Source organism: Vespa crabro, chromosome 15 (assembly GCF_910589235.1).
Source record: "Vespa crabro chromosome 15, iyVesCrab1.2, whole genome shotgun sequence".
NCBI lineage: Eukaryota > Metazoa > Arthropoda > Insecta > Hymenoptera > Vespidae > Vespa > Vespa crabro.
Genome location: NC_060969.1, coordinates 5,167,542 through 5,186,618, shown reverse-complemented (window position 1 = coordinate 5,186,618; position 19,077 = coordinate 5,167,542). Strand labels below are relative to the sequence as shown.

Genomic DNA, 19,077 nt, shown 5'->3' with positions numbered 1-19,077 from the left:
CGTATACAGGGAGGAAAGTAATGGAGTTAGAAAATAAGAGAATAGATAAGGGAAATAGATAAGGTGGCTTGAAAAATACATATAAGAACTCTTAGCTCTTTGGATACGTATAAAGTGTGCTGGTTTTTTTGCTTTTATGCAACTATCAGGCGTAGTAGGGTGGCACTCGAGAGATGCCCTAGATCCAAAAATGTCGCGATCGCTCGAGGATTAATCGTCTTTACTGGTCCTGCAGCTTTTCAACCCCGAAGACGTATTGTGCCTTAGCGATCTCGCGTTCCACTTTTAACTCTCTCTCTCTCTCTTAAACGATTCGAGTACTTTTTTCTTTTTTATTCTCGACGCACACTATTTCTCTTTATTTCTCTTTTTCTCTCCTCTTTAATCAGTAAATTAGTTACTATACGATGCGAGAAAAAAAAAGTTGGGCGCAATTATGTCCAGGTAATTAAGTGCATGTCGTCTTTCAGCAAGCGGAAAAAAAGTCATTACTCTTCGCACTTTGAGACAGCTTAGAAACTAGTTCTTTCGTTTCTCTTTTTTTATTTTTTACTTTTCTCTCTCTCTCTCTCTCTCTCTCTCTCTCTCTCTCTTTCTCTTTTACTGTTTTGCGCCACGGGGGATATTATCGGACAGGTAAGAGAATGGAAATGAGAGAAAAGAGGATTCTCCGAGCGAGTCACGTTTATCCGAAGGCCGTTACTTACGAAAGAGAAAAGTGCTTCTCGGAGGAAATTAAGAGGGAAACGAAAAGGTGGAAAAGTGGAACGAATTCTCGCTCGGGTAAGTCTCGCTGTAATAATGGATGAGAAGTGCACGTCGCGGCCAGTGTTTCTCTCGCATTTTCGCACATTCTTTTTTTTTTTTTTTCTTTTTTTTTTAGAAACGAAAAGAGAGAAGAAAAATATACATTTATATTTGGTAAGTCGTCGCGCATAGGTATCATACATTTTTCACAATTATGCCATTTCTACGTACGAATTCGTGATGATCGATCTTATAAGTCGTATGAATAATAAAATTTGTTGCATCAAAGTAAAAACATAAGACACGAATAAAATTTCTACAAAAATTATCCTCTCGCTCGCGAGAGGAGAACAAACAACCGTGAGGAAAGGACACTCGAATTAAGGTTATTTATCGTACGGCGTATTCTCGGCGCTTCTTCTTTCTCAACCTTTGGTATACTTTTGACGACACTTCTATTTCGTATATTATTTAGCTTTCACAATTCCACGAGTTTCTTCGAAGCTTTTAAAACCGTAAAAGTATATGCAATAAAGTCAGAAATTTCGAGAGAGATATTTCGTTAGTCATAGATCGAGGAATACTCATAATTCACTTAGGATAGCTTGAAATATCCGTCGGTATTATTATCGAATAAAGAAGATCCCTGTATTACTCCGCCTAGGCTATTTGACGAATAGCACCGATATTAATCGACGAATGTATCCAGTATTAATTACGTTGTGTCTCGTGGTAATTCTAGAGAGAGAGAGAGAGAGAGGTACAGTTAATCGTTTATCAGTCACAATTATTCGTAATTGTCTCACGTTCGATCGTTAATCGCGTCATTTATAACGACGTTCGCGATGAAAAAGTGTGAGAATTTGAAAGATCGACGAGAAGAGTTCGATTAAAAATAATCTCTTAGAGATAGAGTTATAATTTGTGCGAGTTATAACGATTACGTTTAAATCGTTCGTATTCCCGCGTTTCGTTTCTCTGGAGTACCGCTGGTGGCAGGACCGTCGCTTTTTCTCAAGCTTCCTCTTCCCCCCCCCCCCCGCCGCCCCGCTCGAGGAATTACTCCTTCTATCATAGAATCGAGTCCAAGGAGCAAGTCGCAAGAGGTTTCGTCGACGGTCGCTTGGCGGCACTGTCGTCGTCGTAGCTTTACTCGGCGCCTACGATCGTCCGACGGCGAGGATGTCCGCGTCAAAGATCTCCGTGTTCGGAGATCCCTGTGTCATTGTTTTTCGTATTGCCTCGAGTCCGCAATATCTCGAGGAAGATACTCTTAACATTTCTACGAAGGATCGTTCGATCTTATCGCTTCTCGCCGGGTGTCCTCGACGTTCTCGTCATCGCGAGATTCACCGAACCAGAAAGGAGGTGGAAGAAGGAGAGGAAGAGGATCACCCTGCTTTACCGTACGATTTAATCAACTTTCCCAATGAAATTGAAGCATTTTTTCCTTTTCGATTAATTCGTTTTCCTTCTTTTTACTTGTAAAGCTTTTTCTCTCTCTCTCTCTTTCTCTCTCTCTGCCTCCCTCCCCCTCTCCGTCCCTCTCTCCTTAACGGTTTTTCGCGACGAGACCTTGGTAAGAAAGTCACGTGGTTCGCCGGTTAGTCCATTGTTTACAGCAGCTTATACGACCGTTCAAAGTTACGCATTGTTGTTGATAGGCATCGAACGTTCTGTCGACAAGTGTTTGCAACATGAATATTCGTTTGTTCGTCCTTCATTCAATATAATAATCATTGGAAAAAGTGAAATGCTCGTTTCGTAGAACTGTTCGACGCAAAGGAAAATCAGTCGAGAACATTGCGCGATTCGAAAACGCCGAGGAATCCTCTAGTTGCCCGATATTTCTAGTTTCTCGTAAGTGTTCTTTCTTTTGTTTTTTTCTTAGATTACTTTTTTCAAAACATAAGGCAATGTCATTGGAGGACATCGATCGCAATGCAATCAGGATTGAAAATGTCTATGATCTTTCGATATAAAGCGCGTAATGTATCGTCTGGCTATAGGAAAAAAAAGAAAAGAAAAAAAAACGAATCCAAGGTGCCCCTTTTGGGTCTCCTTAAGAATACGGTCCTGAACGATCGTCAGGGAGGGGTGTGTGGAGTGAATACCCCTTTTCGGTTCTTTTTAGTAATACGATCCTGAGTACGTTTCCATGGTAACTGCGATATGAAATTCGCCGCAAAGTAACCGTTATTTGGAAAGGACGCCATGATGGAAGCAACAAATTTTTCTCTTCGATAAATTAAAATTGAAAAAGTTTTTACTATATTTTTATACGCGTATTCGTCGTGCCAGCATGTAGGTAACTTATATTAATCAAATTATTTCAATAATTTTCAATAATATATTGATGGCAATTATAGATTAATCGCAATGAAAACTTTTGTAACCTATTGTACGTCGCGATCCAATCGTACGCAATTGTTACCTGTTAAATCGGCCAAGTTTTATTAGAAAATATATTTGTATGCATTTCGTATATTATCGTACTAAACAATACGTTTATTGTATGATAACCACGTTCACCTTTTGTGAGCGTGCTTACAAAAGGAAAGGTAAAGAGAGAGAGAGAGAGAGAGAGAGAGAGAGAAAAGATAAAGAAAAGGATTGGTGGGCCGATTAGGTCTAGGAACGAGTAGGGGTGTCCTTGGTTTTGCATACACTACTGCACAATCGAGTCATTGTCCATCGAAGTCGTTCGCAAAAAAGTAAACGAAGACGCTCTGCACAATAAGGCGTCGTGCTAATTGTGTTGCGAAGCGTAAAAGCTGAAAATAACCACGGTTGCGACGTTGTAATTACGCTATTACAGAAAATTTTCGCATACGCGAATAATAACTCAAATTGAATCGAGAAAACATTTAATCGTTTTATAACATTAATTCTTGAAAAACATTATGTCGATGAAAAATTGTTAATGTATTACGTTTTATATCCCAGCCATTATATTTCTTATTTCGATGCTCTCTGCATACGTGATATACAAGTCTCAATCGTTTTCGTTATCTTTGTTACAGGAAACGAACGGGCTATCGTCACTTCGTAAAAGTGATAGATCTTGGAAAACATTTAGACTTAATAAATCGAGAACGATCGCCGTACATTTTTCAGATAAGAAGGTGAGAAATCGTATGTTACGAATATTTTATTTCCTATCGTTGATCTCATATACTTGTACACACACACACACACGTATATCTATACACTTATATATATATATATATATATATATATATATATATATATATATATATATATATATATATATAGATATAATCGTTTATAAGGCAAGACTCGGATTATTCATTAATACGTACATATGGAAATATATCAATTAGAACATGTCAAATGCGTATGCAATAACGTTATATAAGATATTATGCAAGCGACATATTTGCTTTTTAAAAACGTTCCTTTTGTTTTTCCCCGTTCTACTTCGTACCAAACATTTTCTCGATAGAATTGTTTTCTTTTACAATAAAAAAAAGATCTTGATAAAACTCGACATGTTATACCATGCGAATCATTCTCTTAGAGGAAGATAATCATCGATATAAAAAGTTAACCAAATGTGGAAGATAGGAGGGAGCGATTAAGCCGTAAAACGTAAATACGGACATAATTAGCGAAGAGATTCTTGAAGGGTCACGATCGGCGATGAATTAATTTAATATAATCAAAGCGTCCGCCGTGAGAGTAAGTAATGCCTCGTTTACCGGTAATTCTGGCTTGCATCGTTCGTGGCAAAAGCTTTACCACGATGGCTGGAGGGAGGAGGGAGGACGTGCATTGTTCGAAAGCAAGATGTACGAGCCGATCGGAAGCAGTGCAACTAAAAAGAAGCGAACTCACGACGTCGGCCTTCATTAATTATCCGCATAAATATACGTGTGTGCGTTTTTGTGTTGGGTGCTATGCATATATATATATATATATATATATATATATATATATATATATGCGTGAACGCGAAGCTTGTTGCACCAATTGCTTTTATAGTGCTAGACGGTGTAAATACGCTCGCTTCGTGCAAAGTCGAATCCATTATACATGAATTAACAGTGTGTTCGAGTATCCCGTGAATTACCTACGGAATACTCTACTTGCTTTAACGTCTAATCGATACCCTGGCTAAAGATTCGTTTTACAACAACGTACCTTCGTACCCTTTCTTTTTGTCAAAGTATGGAAATTAAGAAAATTGGCAACTCGGTTGAATGAGAAATGTCGCGATTATCTCTCTCTCTCTTTTTTTAATGTGAATTATTTAACGTCGAGACGATGATAGTTTAATGCGAGACCAATTTTATGCATCCGTTTTATCGATCACGTTGATCATTACTCAAGTTTATTTCGCGAGATTGCAATAGCCATGTCGTAACACAAAATTTCACACCTTTCTCCGATAACGGAACCGTAAAGAAGAAAGATCGACGTGTTTTTCTTTCTTTCTATTTTGTTTTTTTTTTTCCGTTTCCTTTACTCGATTTCGTAAAAATCGTTGTGTCAATGCGAGTGACTAACCGTTCTGGTAAAACCGTTTCGCGTAATCGAGAGTAAGTCAGCGTACCTATAGAAACGAAAGAAAGACGAAAGGTATGAAGGATTGATTTTACCCTTGACCTCGAGATTCCTTTCATTTTTATTCCGATACGCGAACGGACGGAACTTTGTTTCTTCGGAGCTTTAAATAATTGTTAAACTCGTTATCGTTCGGCGTTACATCATATTCTTTTTTTCTTCGTTTTTTTTTTTTTTCTTCCTAACATTTTAAACGACACGATAAAAATTTCAAATTCCGCTCCGCAACGTCGTTGTTATATTTCTCTCGGCCATGATTAATGCGTACGCGCGTTCTTGTTTATCCAACGAATAAGCAACTTAGCACATTTAGCATTAATTATTTATTACGTAAAATGTACGAAAGATCGTAGTTAACATTCTTTCTTTTTTTTTTTTTTCTGTTTTTCCTTTGGTTCTCCCATCTCGAACGTTGCGTAAATCGAAGTGGAAGATTCGTAAGAAAATCATTTTTTTTTCTCTTTTACCTCATTTTCTGAATGATCAGCATTGTCGATCGTTGATACATTTTATCGGTAAGATAAGAAAAATATGTTTGAAAAATAAATAGCTAAAGTTAATATTTTTTCATCCGGGTTGCTTAAGTGTGCAGATGTTGATACATCGCTATCGTCTAAGCCGAAGAAAATCTGTGACTCGGGGTCGAAGCTCGTATCGCGCATATTACGGAATATATTTTCTTTGCTATTCCATAAAAATAACAGGAAAATGCAAAAAATAAAGAAAAGTACCTGCCACGAATATCTCTCATCTTCTTTTTCTCGATCTTTCCATATAATTCACTTTTATTTTCTTTCGCGGCCCGTCCATCCGGAAAGTTTTATTTCAATCGAGTTACATATCCACTATCGTTTCGATATGCTACAGTTATTTCCAAAATTGTGTAACGTTGGATTAGTAGTCGATAAAAAGGAACAAAGGAGCTAGAAAAGTGTACTTTTTTTTTTTTTCTTTTATACAATGTCGATTATACGAACGTCTCGATCCTAATGCATCCTAGTTATTTTCAAAGAAAACTTACGAATGAATGTTAAGAAGGGCAAAGAGAGAGAAAGAGCCACGGTCCAAGTTAGAACGTCGTTCTAGTCTAGAAGATGAGCCTCCACAGTTGTAAGATTCCAAGTTAATTTGCCACTTGAGAGCGCACACCCTATCCCGTCGAGTCATTTGAATTTGTCAAATGCATTTTACTTTTCCACGAGACCACCCTCTCTTTCCATCCTCATCTCTTGCCATTTCAAATCCCTTTTTCTTCCTTTCTTTCCATTTCCAACTTTCATTTCTTTTCTTCCACTCTTTCTCAAACACGTTCTCGCATCATGGAAAAGTTAGTCCCTAGGCACTCTTGGGGAATTTACCTTTAGAAATTAGCAAAAGCGTTGCACCGTGTTCCCTCTCTACGAATATATTCGTTCGCCCCCGTTAGCTTTTAAATAAAAATCGTTGAGTACTAACTTTGAACGAGACGTTTATTATACGAATACTCTCCTTCAAAGTCTCGTAACGCGTGATCAATGGATAGTATTTTACTAGCCTTGACAATGAACGTTTTGAAGAAAATGAATAAAACTTGGCGAAACGGTTAAATTACTTGTACTTCGATGTTTATCCATATTATTTGTAGACGCGAATACAGTTAGATAAAAGTATCGTTAATGAAGTTAGTTAAAGAAAATAGCCGTCTTATAGAGTATTTGTAGAAACGTAAGGAGACATTTACGAGGATGTCTATTCTCGAAAGGGTGAAGCTACGTTAAGGTCTTGGTCCTTCCTTAATGGCGCTATTACGGCAAGTCGGCGCACGCTTTAATATAAATTATGAACATGGGTAGGTGGTAGAGGCTATAATGTCAGGCGATCGTTGATTCCGGGCTTACATCGGCTTCTACTCTACCACATAGCACCAGTTCTATCTCCACCTCCTCTACGACCACATAGGTACACCCCTTCTGTGGGAAATGGCGGCACCTCCTGTGCTGCACACCCATAATCGTTGATTTCGGACGCGAAAGCCGGACGACACGCGTTTGCTTGTGGTCGAGACCTACGCATTCCACTCTAACCCAATGGTATCTATGTATTTGAATTTTCCTCGACGGGATATATCCATCCGAAAGATTTATTTCAAATAACGAACGTATAATAATAAAGTGAAGTCATGTTTCTTACTAAAATTCCATGATAAAGTGTTTGTGAAACTTTGATGAAAAGTATAGCTTTCGACTATGTGTTCGACAACATAATGATAAAATGGATAATGAATTAACGGTATTTGATGTGCGTGTTTGCTCGCTTATATATGCGTGTGTGTACATATATATATATATATATATATATATATATATATATATATATATATATATATATACGTATACACAGTATAGAGAATTTTATTACTATAAGATAGGAACTTGAAAAGAAGAGATACGACTTCCTAGAGCTTGTTGGATTAATCGAATTTTTTCTAAATTTTCCGCTAGTATCCGTAGGGTGATGCATCTCCTGGATTAGAACGCTCGTTGGTTCGTAGCACGGCTTTTATCGTTCGCGGTTTAACTCGCGGCGTTCATCAGGGTATTAACAAATCGCTCGTTTCCTTCGCCAGACACGAATCGTTTCTCATGCGAGCCTGGAAATGGATCTGGGAATGGTACTCTCGAGCTCCATGTCACGTTTCGCACTGGCGAATGCGCGCCGAGAATCGTAGAAAAGCTTTGGTTAATTGTAAATGGTTTTCATGCGGAAACGAGTCAAGTTTTTTCACGTTCACTGTCGAATAATTCAAAAGATTTTTACGTATTCCCCGATGTTTCCGCTCGTTTCTCTTTGCTTAATCCGTAAAAAGTAGAAAGAGTTTTTTGTTTGAGAGATCGTCGAGTCAGCACTTGATTCGCTTATTCGAGAAAACGAGCTTGCTTTATTAGCACGATCACGAGGATATCTAATTTAAATAATCGTCCCAACCCTTAACAAATCGGACTTACTTTGCGACTGTGGGATCAAAGGATGAGATAGCGGGATTATTTTTGTTAGAATTTCTTGAGGCCATCGTAAGAAGTCGTGGGTGTAAATTGGCACTCCTCCAAGACACCTCGTCAGCACCTAAAGGAGGAAACTAGGAAAAGAATGAGATGTGGGGTGGCTAAAGGCCAAAGAGAAGGAAGTCAAGGCGGAGTACATGCCTATATATATATATATATATATATATATATATATATGTATATATGTATATTTTTTTTTCTCTTTTCTTTTTTCTTTATCGGTTCATTCGTTTGCCGGGAATCGAAGCGTTCCTCTCGAAATTTCGTTCCTTCGAAATCCAACGAACTGAGATGGTGTAACGTACGCGAATTAGCATGACGTTTTATCCAGAAAGTATTATAAAAGTACCATAATTCTCAGTCGTTCTTTGCTAATTCTAAGACATTAACTTCTCTTCATCCATTATATAGCACTAATTGCCATGGCTTCTCTCCAAGTGTCGTGCCTTTTCTCTTTTGCATTTGCCTACGTTCTCGTTCACTCACCTTCCTTTTCTCTTCTTCTTCTTCTTCTCATCTTCTCCGTATCTTTCTTTTCGTCTCCTCGGTGTTTCTACAATTTTCAATAGCCTCGGCATTCGTCTCGTAACTCTTGCTCCTCCTTTTCCTCCTTTTCTCGTGTCACTGAACGTGTTTCTTTATTCCCGTCCATGTTCTTTTAACGTATTTTTAACATCCCTTTCGGAAGTCAAGTCCTTTGAAAGAAGCCGTACAAAGAGATATACGTATAATAGTTACGAGTCCGGTGTAATTTAGAAATGAATGAAAAGAGCGTCGAGTTTCTTCGTATAAGAGGTAGTTTGAATTTGTAACGAAACATAAAAAATAAACTTCGAGGATGGGAATGCCACATAGTCGTTAATTCCACAGAACGAAACAAAGTTGAACAAGAAGAATAAGAAGACGAAGATGATGATGATGATGATGATGACGAGCAAGCAGATATATTTACCTGTGAATTTTCTCTTAAACTCGACCGTTTCCGTTACCCTTCTCGATTTGGTCTCTTCGAAACTTTAATTACGTTATTCCAACAAAGAACAGCCATTACAAAACTTTTGGGCAAGTTTTAGTTTTACGATGAGTAGCCGAGAAAGAGAGAGAGAGAGAGAGAGAGAGAAGGGCACCGGAAGTAACCGGTCTCAACAGCTTGATTCAAAGTGGCGGATGTCGGATATCATTGTTTTCTAGGATAAGGGGTGAAGGTAAGAGAGAAGGGTGATGCGACATGCACTCGCGAACTACTCTAATGCATCCCGTATGCCTCGAGGAAGGAAGATGCTCTCCAACATCCACCATTTCTCTTTATCTATCTACCTATCTCTTTCTCTTGCTCAAACATACATGGACACACATACACACATACATATACGTATTATCTTCCTCCTTTCACACCAAGCAGCTATGTCTGTACGCCTACGCGAGCAAAACTAAAAGGTATTCATCCTGGAACAAAGTCGTCCAACGCACGTGAACGTTCTCACGAGACTTTGCGAATGTTACAGAAAGAGAGAGAGAGAGAGAGAGAGAGAGAGAGAGAGAGAGAGAGAGAGAGAAGAAGGGAAAGAGAGTGTGTATACATTGTACTAGATAGAAAGGAGCAGTAGGAAGATCTAATACACCTTTGTCACGTAGACATACGCTGGATATTAATTATATCTTCGTTTTCAATGTTAACCGAATGCAATCTTTACTAGTCAATCGGTTTATCCTCCTTCGAGAACAATGAGATTTATGAAAAATGATGATAATCTATTTAGAAAACTTGACGACGTTGACGAGATAGTAAAAGAAAGAAAGGGGGATGAAGAGTAACCATCGTTGAGATCAGTTCGCGGTTGTCTGCACGTTAATGGGCTAGAAATTCTCAACGTGCTGCTGCTATTGCTGTTGCTGCCGTTACCGCTTCTACGTGCTACTGAGAAACGTTGAAGCATCTGCCACGGAAATATCAGAGCGTTTATTGGTTCCCGTCGTGACAAGGAAATGTTACGTCGAAATTTTAATGAATCTCATTACATGAAACGAACTTGCGGTGACGTCAAATCTTATGTACATATATATATATACACACACGTATATAAGGCGGTTCCATGTAAAGTTTTAGCGCTTTACCCGTATCAGTCTGTGTAATTATATGTAGAAATACAGGACGTCCCGTTTATCTTGGAAAATTGGAATATCTAGCGTGCAATGCGTTTTTTGCAAGTCGAGTGGTGGGTGAAATTTCAAAGTCAAATTCATTTTATTTTAAATGGAACTCTATTATTTTTCTTTTTTGCAATTCATTGATATTTTTATAATGAGAAGACGTAACGTATAAGATCATTCATTATCGCAAAACGTTAGAAATTATTTTCTTAAATTCGTGAATTTTTAATTAACGAGTATTATCGTATATCGCTAGATGCCAATTGTTAGGCTGAATGTTGGAAACAAAGAACGTATTATTTTTATAAAATAAATTTCCATTCATTTAACTCCGTGATTTGAGAAGCATAAAGAGAAATAAACAGTCTGGCTTTTGTTTACAAAATGTAATCAAGCGTATTGTATCCATTGATAAGACGTACTTGAAGTAACGCGTCAATTCTTTTTTTAATCTCTTTAATATTTATAAATCCGCTGTATTACGCGGATCGAGAATAGCGGCTTTAAGAGGATAACTTTACTTTTTAGCGTTTATATTCGGGTCAGACCATTATCTCCGGTCTTTTTAATTCCTTTTTCTTTTTTCTTTTTTTCTTTTTCCCACGAAACACTGCGTCTTCTTTACTTTTTCCAAAATGTTCACCTCTCCTATCTCGTAGATTTCGTCCCACGTTCTTGTTCTTTAGAAACATTTCCAATTTTGTTTCTTCCAATCTTTCTCTCTCGAGCATCTTTTTTCTTTCTACTTCTTTTTCTTCCTTCTTCTCTTGCTCTATTTTTTTTTATTTTTCTTCTTTTTATTATTATTTTTTTTTTTTTTCTTGTACATCTTCCATGGCTACTGCATAATAAGAGAGAAAGAGATACGCTCTAAGAGAAGTTCAGAAGCAGCTCTCGCAATATCATCGTAGTAGAGTAAAATGGAAGACTGATATGAAACAAGATTTTACTAGGCGGTTTCTCTTGGGATGCGGACAAGTACCTCTCATCTGGAATATTGCCAGTACAATATATGCAACGTATATTCGATATTTTTCTATTTTTCTCTTGTTTTTCATCTTTCCACAATTTTCAATTGATATATTTCCTTCGAAAGAGCTCATGCGCGATTAACGGTAAATGCAAAAACTCTAAATTTTCCGATATGAATCCGTAAATTTTCCGATGCGTTTAACGAATCGCAAAACGTTGCATTTTATCGAGAAAAAAAAGAATATAAAGAATTGTAATCAAGTGTGGCTCGGACATGGATTTACATGGATTGTAATATGTTTCTCTCTCTCTCTCTCTCTCTCTCTCTCTCTCTCTCCGTGTGTATGTGAGCGCGTGCTTATGCACATGTGCATGCATATCGACATTCAATAATAGCGTAACAATCGATTTCACGTCAATAGAAAAAGATTCCCTTTTCATTAATCTATAGGAAAAAGGATGATACGTACGTATGTATTTGAAATGTTATAATCAATCGGAAGAAGATAAATATTCGTAAAAAGATAATAATAACTTGAAATGAGATAGAATTTCGATGGAGAAAACAAGTCAACGAACTCACCGCTCAATTGACACAGATATTGTTTATTTATTAATATAAGAGAGAATCGCGTTTAATTCAAAGATACGTTTACCCGCGAGCAATCCGAAATAATCTGACGGACCAATCGTCGTTGAGACGGCGCCGGCGCCGTGACCAATCGGGCGCGGCGATTCTATACGCGCCGTTGAGTCGAGTGGGAAATAGCGAAGCGAAGTCTAATCCGAGTGGAGCCGAAGAGAGGCGAAGGTGAACGAGCGCGCTTGGCTCCACTCCCGGCTGGTTGCCGTGCGCCAGTCTACGACGAGACTTCGTGCGGTCGATATCGGAAGCGCTTACGCGCTCATCGAAATTTCGATATCGTTTTTTTTTGGAGGAGGACTCCCCAGTGTGTCGCGTGACATTATCCGAAACGAACGTAATTCTTCTGCTATGCGTAGACATCTATTTCAGACATATTATTTCCAAACAAACGCTTTATACTTTATTTGATTTCATTTTTTAGGATTAGTTTTATTAAACGATATAACAACGTGGTGCTTTGTGAAACTTGCGCTCGCGTGACGTAAAACCTTTTAGAAAAGCTCTTGAGATACCGAAATATACATACATATATGTACAAAGACAAATTATCGGATTCGATGGTATATAAGTGTTCGAAAAGGTCAGTTGTCGTCGGATCGTCTCTACGTTTTCTTTGCTATTCTATTCTCTAGTGCAGTACGCGGAGGAATCAAGGAAGAACTCGTCTTTGTACGACGCTAAAGGCCAAGGCTACTGCTGTTGCTGCTGCTGTTGCTGCTGCTTTCACCGAGGAGAGCTTCCACTGGAAGTGAGAGAGAGAGAGAGTGGGAGAGAGAAAGACGGACAAAGGAAGAGAATGAGCGAGTGAGAGGGAACGACGACGACGACGAGTCGGCACGTGGGCAAGCCAAGATCAACCGAGGGTTTGTTGTGCGTGGTGGTGAAAGTGAGAAAGGTAAGTGTTACGTAATCGAACACGCTGACTTTGCTTGACTTTATCTCGTTTCGTTGTTTTACTGCGTAAGGGAATCCGAACGAAGCAAAATCCATTACGGTCGGATGCGTTCTCCTCTGTTTATTTTCATAACCTTTTTTCTACCTCTGTCTTTTCCTCTAAGACAATCAATTTATATATATATATATGTGTGTGTACATATGTACGTACGTTTAGACACGTTTAGACACGCATGAAAACAGGAAGGTCAATTAGATATCATTCCATTAAAAATCTTTAAGCGAAAGAAAACAACGATATATCAAGGAAGGACGACCTCTCTTCCTCTGAATTTATCAAGTGAAATTCATTCATTATCTCGATCGACGTAGGTTTTTTCTTTTCTTTTCTTTTTTTTTTTTTGCGATAACATTTACATTCGTTTTATCAAATAAATTCCTTTCGTAAATGATGGCAAACATAATCGTTAATCATCCGTAATTAGTTAGATCGATTTTCCTGTCAGCATAGTCACGCTACGATCGACCGTTCGAAAATAACTATACATTTAATATTTCATCGTCTTGTATAATTATGCTTTATTATTATTATTATTATTTTCATCGATATTTAATGGAAACGTATCAGGTGACTCGATTAAATATAAATAAAACTGCGATATATTATCTGTTTTTATATTATTAATTTCTGTTAAATATCACTCTCCAGATGTAATAAATATTTTCCATAACAATTTAATTGAAAGCGATCGATATAATTAAAGTCGAATGAAGGTAGACGTAATGAGATCGTAGAAAGTTTAGGAAATAGTAAATGATCGAGTACGTGCAAGAAGATAGAAAGAGATAGAGGATTTTGTTAGCGACACACGGAGCACCAACTTCGATATATATCGCGTTCTAGTCAAAAAAAGAGGGCGAGGGAGGGAGACGATAGCTTTAATCGAATTTCATCCAACGAATATCGACCTTCGAAGAGGACTACAACTTTAGGAACATCTATACACCATGTTTTATGCGCAATATAAACCTTTTATATTTCATCGAGAAAATATTGTATATTGTATTATGCATACCTCGTAAATTTGGATACGTATATAATAAGTACAAAGAATATTCATGGACGTAATGTACAAGTATGATTTTTTTTTTCTTTTTTTTTTTTTTTTTTGGCAACGTAAATCCATTAGGAATAATCTATATTAATTAGGATCATTCAAGTGGTACGAAAGAAAGGGATTGAAAAATGAATAGCTTCACTCGGTTGTTTTTTTCGAATTCTATTATTGTCCGAAACCTGTTAGAATTCGTATCAATTAATTAACGCGAGACGTCGTTTAAAGCGAGGTCAAAGTTTGCCTAATTGGTAGATAAAGCAATCGAGAATAGTCTTGGGAGCTATTGGAATAAGTCGGTGGATGATGAGAGGCTGCCATTGACCCGTCATCAACGGCTTGACAATCATCGTCCAACATTGTCGTAAATTTCAACGCCCCCAAAGCAAAAAGCATTAGACAGGGAGAGAGAGAAAATATACCGGCGAATCATTAACGATTATGCACGGTTAACTACGAGGTCTTTGGACTTTTGTAAAGTATTATTATTATTATTATTATCTACATCATTGTCTTTTTTTTCTCTTCTTCATCATAGACAAAATTGTCTCGAGACTTGTCAATTTTGCTGTCAAAGTTCAAGAATACTTCATTTTACCGATACATAAGAATATATAAATTTATCTCTCGGTAATATACGAGCGTATTTGTCACACGAAAAACAGAGATTCTTTTAAACATTTTCTATCGGTCTCTATCGTACGTTTTACGAGCGGGCGTTTTCGTGTCTCGTTGCTATCAAAATTGTGACATTCACTCTATCTACTCGTCTCCGTTTCTCTCTCTCTCTCTCCCTCCCTCCCTTTTTTTATCACGTTATTGCTCTGTTTTCCTTTTTGTTCTCTTGTTATTTGATGTCTTTGATTTTTTGACAGCAAAAAGTATGGTTATCGATCTCGTCGTTCCTCGTTACGTTTGAATTATCTTGTGAATTTATATGGAGAATGAGAGGTAAAAAGTGAGAGGGAGAGAGAGAGAGAAAGAGAGAGACTGATAAAGAAAGAGAGATAATAAATCTTTATAAAGATTTACGTCTATTCATTCGCAATGACGAAATTGCGCATTGTCCTGCAGAGCATGAAGAGGAGCAAATAGATTAGGAAAGATGCATGTGTTAGCAGCACTGATCACTATTCATTGTATTATATACATGATATATGTATCGTTACATATGTAGGACTTTTATCGGAGCTCTTTTGAATGTTACTTCGCGTTAATCTTTCTCTCTCTCTCCCTCTCTCTCTCTTTCTCTAAACAGAATCGCTGGATCATTATCACATCGCTACAACTTTGGTGATTAGAGTACAAGAGCATTGGTACGTGTCAATCCTAGTCGCCTCTCTTTCTCTCTCTCTCTCTCTCTGTCTATTTCTATCTCTCGTAGTATAACGTCTATGATTCTTGCTGAGGATGCCCTAATGAAAACATAAAGAGGGATTGAGATGAAATTACGCAGAAGCTATGTTTCTCCTTGAGTGCCTTTCCTAGTATATTCTACGTTTGTTAATACTATCATAGCTTTAAATTACGTATAAATATATATTTACGAAAGACCGTTCATTTTGCACAGCTTGTGATTATTAATTAGAAATAATTGACGATTGCCACGAGATCCTATCGAATTCTTTTGTATTTTTTCCGTGTTTTTCTATTTTTTTTTTTTTTCTTTTTCTCTTTTTTACGAGTAAACCTATACAACATGCAGATAGATATAATGATAAGAATACATGTAAAATTCATTCGCAGCAATCAAAGTGTCACGAAAGGTCGTTTTATTAAAAATTTCACAAATCATGAAAAAGAGAGATATCGATCGATATAATCCGTTAAACGAATTAGAAGTTTTTGAAACGATAGCAAAGCTTGGTTTGCCTAGCTCTAAAAGTCTCATCAATCACTTGGAAATTGCAATCGTTTCGCCATTTCCGCGACAGCGAGCCGGGAGAATTGTAGGCGCGTGAAATCGTTTTCGTTTCGAAAATTTATTGACCCAGGTACAACGATGATAACGACTACGACGATGGCGTGATTCGTTTATGGACCATTTTTTGCTTCGAATAAAAGTTCTTCCTCTCTCTCTCTGCCTGTACATATGTCTATATGTTTGTATACGCGTTCAAGTGTCGAATACCTCATGACCAATTAGTATCAATGACGTTTGACCTTCTCGCATATTTATAATCGTCTGCATAAAGACGCGGAGCAGCCAACGACGCGTGGAAATTTGAATAATCAGTCTCGGTCGCGTGGCACACACAACGCATACGCGTAGTTCCGTCCTATGGATTATCTCTCTTCTCGTTTGAGTCACTCTATTCGTCTCTCGGAAAATTTCATTTCGCAACTTGCACCGACGTCTAACGAGCTTTCAGACTTGACGAAGATGAGATCAGAATATTAGATTAAATGTTTGAATTTTGAAAGAGCCTATCCGATTATTGAAATTTGAAATAAGACATTAGAATTTCTCGACATTATCGAAACGAAGGGTTGTTTCGTAACAGTCCCTACAAGTTTCTCCGTACTTTTGGAACATTAACGCTCGGAACAAACCTTGTTCGATGTTACGTGTGCTACTGAGAGAGAGAGAGAGAGAGAGAGAGAGAGAGAGAGAGAGAGAGAGAGAGAGAGAGAGAGAGAGAGAGAGAGAGAGACAGACAGAGACAGAGACAGAGATAAAGAGAAAGTGGGAGAGAGAAGATAACTCTGCTAACTACATTACGTTAAAAGTCTCGTTAAACGTGCAGCGAGTTAACCATTAATTAATGTACCGTCCGAACGGCTCATTGGTTTTCGTGTCACACGTACAACGAAAGCTTGCAAACTTTCCAGACTTGTTAGTTAGCCTAATCTTGTAAATGTGTAACTTTTTTGTATATCTCGGCATGTGATTGTTGTCTGAAAATGTTGGACAATATTGTTAAAGTTTTGTTGCGTTAATATTCAAAATCTCCAATGTCGGAAAATAACCCATCGGGACAGGTTGTTATAAAAATTACTAAAATCAGCCGAGTTAGAAGGAGCTCGATGAGATAGGAAACAATACGAGATTTTCTTCACTCTCGTTTGAGCTTACGTATAAGTCCTTTGTTCTACTTTTTTACGGAAACCCTTAAAAGCAGGAAACGCGGAGAAAACGTCTGCTTCTCTCTCTCTCTCTCTCTCTGTCTCTCTGTCTATCTATTTCTATTTCTCTCATCGTTCAACACGTTGCGAAGCGCACAAAATATTCCACGGAAAGCGCGTCTAATTTTTGGACTTTTTCCAGACGAATAGAACGAGCGAGAGTCCAAATGAGAGCTAATAACAAAAAAAAAAACTGGCAAAATGTATAACTAGAATACTTTGAACATATATTTATCGACAACGTTACGTGTCTTGATAAAAAGTAATCGTATTATGTTAGATCGAAAAATCGTTGTTAAATGTTATTTATTTTTTTCCCGTTTTGGTATGTTTCTAATAGTAACGATTTTTCAAATTGTCGAGTCGAGAAATAGAAAGAGAAAAAGAGGATGCATGTGGAAGAAAAGGAAAGAAGATAGAGAACAAGGGTGGCCTGACGAAAGCTTCAGGGGGTTGGGAATTAATCCAGCTCGTGCTGTGAGTAGTCTCCGTATGCAATTCTCGACCCTTCGTCAACCCTTTGCTCTTACATTCCTTTCATTTCCTCTCTTTCTCTCTCTCTCTCTCTCTCTCTCTTTTTCTCTCTATATCTCCTTCTATTTTTCGGATTTCAAGCTCGGGTATAATCCACGTATTCGTCTGTTCATTCTGGTATAATCCACTGACAAAAGACGCGTTAAAAAGCACGAACACGTATGCAATTTTGATATTTCAAATGCAGATGACTTCTTCCAGAGGGAAAGAGAGAAAGAGAGGGGAGGGAGAGGAAGAGAAAACAAATATTGATATTTTTATATTTCAAAATGCATAATGGAATGGCTATTATTATATAAATTACATCGACGATTTAATTTTAGGACAGGAAAATTAGAAGCCAATTTTTTACTAGCCGTTCTCATTCTCGCGAACTCGTCGAGTTCGGTTTTAAACGTCTGTTGGTCAGCCAAATTGAAGGGCGAATGAGAGAAGAAAGGAGGAACGAAATCGTCGGCATTGATGCTCGTAAAGGTCGATCGATTTCCCACCTGGACGTCGTCCAAATTCGTGACATCGACGAAAATGGATTCGGTCCTCTCTCGCGTAAGTGCGCGACGCTCTTCGATGTCCTCTATTTTATCGGTCTGGTTTTAGCTCGAGGAATAGTTGCGAAAAAGAGAGTAAGAGACAGAGAGAGAGAGAGAGAGAGGAAAAGGAAGAACAGATAAAAAGTGATTCCTATTCTCGTGTATTATTTGCAGACACATCCATTAAAAGCAAGGAACGTTTAAGGGAAAAATCTCTTTTTTGTTTTACACTTTTTCTCATACATATTTATATAGAAATATCGCGCAGATAAATATTTCAATCGGATCTCGAAATATTCCCATTCGACGAAATGGAATTTACGTCAAAATTGTTCGATTCGATTGTAATAAATACCAATATAATAAATGCCGAATGACACTTTAACGTAGCTAGGCAACAGCTTATTTGTTGTATTTAAATGCCGAGAAATTAACTTCGACCAATTATCTCTATATTGGGCTTTCTAAGCAGTGATATATCGGAGTATTTAATATTTCGTATATAAGAGCTAGTTTAATGAACCGGCAAAGTAATTGGATTCGATCGCATAATCGCTCGATGCTGCGCGCAACCTAAATTCTAAGTATGGAGAAACACGCGACTCTCTCTCTCTCTCTCTCTCTCTCTCTTCTTGGAATATAATGAAATAGGTATTTCCTTTTTTTTCTCTTTGTTTATCTTTGCCTTCCTTTTTTTCCTTCCTTCCTTTTATTTTCTTTTTTTTTTTTTTTCA

General features: G+C 37.6%; 1 protein-coding gene across 10 annotated transcripts in view; it reads left to right on the top strand.

Moving 5' to 3' along the window:
- The first annotated feature begins 1,895 nt into the window (after positions 1-1,895).
- LOC124429516 (beta-1,4-N-acetylgalactosaminyltransferase bre-4-like) overlaps positions 1,896-19,077 on the top strand; it is a 69,286-nt gene continuing 52,104 nt past the window's right edge. For 3 of the 10 annotated variants that reach the window (XM_046974892.1, XM_046974891.1, XM_046974886.1), the window contains exon 1: positions 12,341-13,039. The gene's annotated coding sequence lies outside the window, so the exon portion shown is untranslated. Of the gene's footprint in view, positions 2,154-2,411; positions 2,608-3,770; positions 3,873-12,323; positions 13,040-19,077 lie in introns of those variants that run through there. The other 7 variants (XM_046974885.1, XM_046974887.1, XM_046974890.1 and 4 more) reach the window with 7 other exon arrangements.